At 54.6% G+C, this 4,085-nt stretch overlaps 1 long non-coding RNA gene across 1 annotated transcript; it reads right to left on the reverse strand.

The window, feature by feature from the left end:
* Window positions 1-2,649: 2,649 nt before the first annotated feature.
* LOC106147262 lies at window positions 2,650-4,085 on the reverse strand. Its single transcript, XR_001232060.1, has 3 exons — window positions 4,032-4,085; window positions 3,729-3,820; window positions 2,650-2,737 (listed from the first exon to the last, which is right to left on the reverse strand). It is a non-coding gene; the product is annotated as an uncharacterized LOC106147262 (long non-coding RNA).

The following is a 4,085-nucleotide window of genomic DNA, read 5'->3' on the forward strand; positions in this document are numbered from 1 at the left end:
GGGAGGAGGGATCCAGGGCCTGGTGTGTGCTAGGCAAGTGCCCAACCCTGGTGGAGAGGAGAGGGGAGGGGAGGGAAAGGGAGGGGAGAGGAGGAGAGGGAAAGGGAGGGGAGGGGAGAAGAGGGGAAAGAAGAGAGAAGCAAGCAGGATGACCCACAGGCACTGAGAGCCCAGCCCAGGTGGAATGAATACATGAATTTTATTCCAGAATTTTTAGGATGTAAAACAAATGCAAAGTATCTTATTTTTCTGTTTTCTCTGAACACCTCGGTTTGTATGCTTCTAGATCTCTTCAAATTTCACCCTGGAAAGTGAAATATTAAAATTGTATATTGTTTCTGTTTGAAAGCCATGGACAGGAACTTAGGGATTCTTGAACTCAGTGTTCACGTTTGCTATGAACTCTTGACATTATTTTGGACAAGCATAAGGGAGAGTGAAGGCTGTCCTCAAATGTCTGAAGGACGACCCGTCTGTGTCCTGGGCACACAGTGCAGGGCTGGACACATTCCCCAGGCACGCTGTGCTCCAGTAGAGCAGGGTGGCCCTCAGTGGCTCTCTGGTCTCTCACTTGCCGGGGAAAGCCAAAGCGACAGAGGAGCCTTGTGGGGGTGGAGTGTTGGGAAGGTCATTCACTCTGAGGCTGCCTGCGGGTTTTTCTTTTCCCTTCCTGTTCTACCCTCTGTGTTCTTGTCCCTCCACTACCTTGTGACCTTTCCAGATTCAGTCTTGAGCCCAACACCCAAGGGTGTGGCGCTGGAGTCTGCAGCTGAAGGGTGGCTGTGGTTAGGGCATGATCTGAGTGTGTTCTCAAAGGCTCATTCCCTACTGTGGGGGGATTAAGAGATGTGGCTGAACACGAGGGAGGAGGGCCTGGAGTGCTGCCTCTGGAGGGGTTTGTTTCGTGAGGCTCTGTGTGGGAGGCTGAATGGAGCAAGCCTAGACCTGCCAGGTCTCATGGGGTGGCTCCCTCCAAGATGCCATCTGCTCATTTGTGATCTGGCTGGAGGCTGAACTGAGAGAGCCCTTTGACCCTGGGCCTTCTGCCACCACTATTATGAGGTAAATTTGTCTCTTTTCATTGTCAGTACTGAGTTTTGGTCATTTTGTAACAGCAACAGAAAACAGACTGATACCAATCCCAGAGCAAGTGCGCCATAGCTGCTGCCCTCAGAGGCTGGGGGCCAATGGGATACACTGGCTTCTCTTTCCTGAAAGGGTCAGGGTGCAGGCCTGGAGCAGGTGACACTGTCCAAACCCAACCTTGATGTAGGATGTCAGTGCTGACACAGCAGCAAAGGACAGAGAGTGAAGACTGTTCCAGCTCTGATCCTCAGTCCTGTGACTCCGTGTGCCTCAGTTCCCCCACTTGTAAAATGATGATGGTAATGGAGTTGCTTTAAAGGGTTAAATATGCTTAGAGGAATGCCTGGAACAGCCAGTATGTTTAGCTATTTATATAATTTAGTTGAGGAAGCAGCTTTTATCTTGGGAAGCTTTATTAACTATTAATGATGTTTCTTTTAAAAACACAAATTGCTCCAGTTGCATAAACCACATACTTACAGAATAAGGTTGGGGGACCAGTTAGAAATCTTAAGGAAGAAAGCAAAAAATATAAAAATGGATCCCTCTTCCCTTTGTTAACCAGTTGAAATGTGGAGTTTGCTTCAGAAAGAAGCATCCTCTTGGGGAACAAAAGAAGAGGGACTTCCGGGTTATCTTCCTAGGCTGTCTTCCTGGGTGTCTGCAAGAGTCAGTGGCAGGTGTCAAGGCACACGTAGGACACGGTGTCTCCTGAGGCATGGGAGGAACAGCCTAAGAGTGAGTGTCCTCCCTGGCTCCCAGCCTGATGTCGGTGGACAGACGTGATGCAGAGGAGGTGCATCACATTGACCACACTGGGCCATATCTTTCGCTTTGTGCTGTGTGGGCCTTGAGTCTGCAGCTTCAGAGGAAGTAGCAGGAACGCTGGTCTCTGGCCTAGGGATGTCATTTGTGTGTCTGCCTTGGGCCATCACTACTGTTTAAGGAGGGTCAGGCCAGCCTCCAAGGGCCCCCTGCTTCCCTTAGGCATCCTTGGGTCTGAAGTCCCACTGTGTCTTGAGGGAGTTTGGTCTGGTGGAAGTCCTTTCAACACAGCCTGAGCTTTTTGGAGTGGAAAGCAGGTAAAGATGCTCTGTTATAAGACGTGTAAGTAGTGCCCAGCACTGGCTGACACAGCGACCTACACCGTGAGGTAGGCATTGCTGTGCTCACCAAGGCAGCAGGGGACTCCTCCCCGGGCCCAGTTCTCCCTTCTGAGGCTCAGGCATCAGCCTGTCAGGGCCAGTGGCTCCTACCAGGCCCTGCCTGCTTCCTTGAGACCTTGGCTGTACCTTCAGAGCACCTGGGTATCACCTGCACCTTCACCCTGCCCTGCTGGGGTTCTGAGAACCCAGGCCCACCACAGTCAGCAGTGACTTGAGGGGCAGTGGAGGCCTGGCCTTTATTTCTCAGTGAAGTTTCCCTTTCAACCTCAGAAGGCCGCTAGAAGGATTTGAGTGTGGGAGAAGTCAGCGTTCTGGAGTTGAAAGGGCCTTGGGCACCAGTGAGCCTGCCCTTCTCTCCTCACCTGAAGACACTTGAGCTCAGTCCAGCACTGTTCCACATGCCTGCTCCCTGGCCCTTCCTGCCTTCTGAGGAGCTGTTCCCAGTGGCCTTGTTCACGGGATGAGGAGGTCGGATGGTTCAGTGCCTGGAGATCAGGAAGAGTACAGACTCAGCAGCCACCTGCCAGACTTCAAGGTACAGCTCCGCTGTTTCCCTGCCATTTGACCTCCAGGAGGGAACCGGCTCTCTGTGCCTCACTCCCCTGTCTGTGGAATGAGAATGCTCAGTGCACTGGAAGTGCCCTAGTTTGTAGTCCTTAAGCCTCCCTAGTAGCGCTGCTTCCTTCCACAGGTGTGGCTCCTGCACTGTTAGTGAGCCTGGGGGTGCCAGGCTCTGTCCCTGCCTGTAAGAGCCTGAGTCGGGAGGGGAAGCGTCTACCTGATGCATCCCACTAATGTGGAGCTGGGCCCTGGCAAGTGTGACCAAGGAGGCCCACAGTACTATCACGAGAGGCAGAGTCCACAGGGGCCTGGGCACGGATCTGCCAGCTTGGGATTAGGTGAGACCGCTGGAGGCGCCAGGAGGCCAGGGGGAGGCAGGAGGCCAGGGGCCAGGGCAGCAGGGACAACAGGTGGCAGGGAGGCACTGACCCCCAGGGTAGCTGGGGGTGGGGGTGGGGGAGAGGAGCTGGGTCCTGACAGGCCCTGGGACAGATTTCAATCTTCACCTTGGAGTAAGGCAGAAGGACGCCAAGCTGGGACAGGACAACTACCAGAGCTGGGGTTTGAAACGCGTCAGGTCGAAGGGTCTGCCAGGAACTGAGGGGTGGCAAGAGGGGACGAAGCACAGCTCTGAGGATGTGGAGGGCACAGGGCTCCGGGCCTGGCAGCCAGGGAAGCTCTGAGCTTGAGTGAGGTGTGCTTGAGGGCAGGCGGGCAGTGGCCAGACACAGCCCTGGGAGCCACCGCCCCCGCTGCCGGGAAGGGCTTCCTCTGAACCTCAGTGTGCTTGGTGTGAAGTGGACTGACGACCTAGTAGGAGAACGTCAAATACCTCGTTCACATGTCACATCCATTGCATATTGAAAAGTCCTTTTGGGTATACTGAATTAAAATATATTGTTAAATTAATTTTACCAGTTTCGTTAACGTTTTAGAATTTTTCTTTAAATTTCAAGCGGCTACTTGAAACTTTCCATTGCACGGAAGCCGGTTCTTCGAGGCTCCCACTGCGCGAGCGAGGAAGAAGACAGGGCTCAGGCCTGGGCTGGGGCAGGCCGGCTGTGGGCGGTGGGCCGCCGGGCCGGGCCGGCGGAGGAAGGCCAGAGGGCCAGGGGACAGGCCCTGGGCCTGCAGTGGGCGCGTCCCCCCGTAGCAGGGCAGCCTCAGTGCCCGCCCCGCGCCCGGGGCCGGGTGGGTCGCGGCCGGTGCTCTCCTAACCCTGTAACTTTTCTCAGGTTGAACCACTGTTTTGCACGGCCCCCGCTGTAGCAC

This window comes from Chinchilla lanigera, unplaced genomic scaffold, assembly GCF_000276665.1.
Source record: "Chinchilla lanigera isolate Chin_1 unplaced genomic scaffold, ChiLan1.0 scaffold00135, whole genome shotgun sequence".
NCBI lineage: Eukaryota > Metazoa > Chordata > Mammalia > Rodentia > Chinchillidae > Chinchilla > Chinchilla lanigera.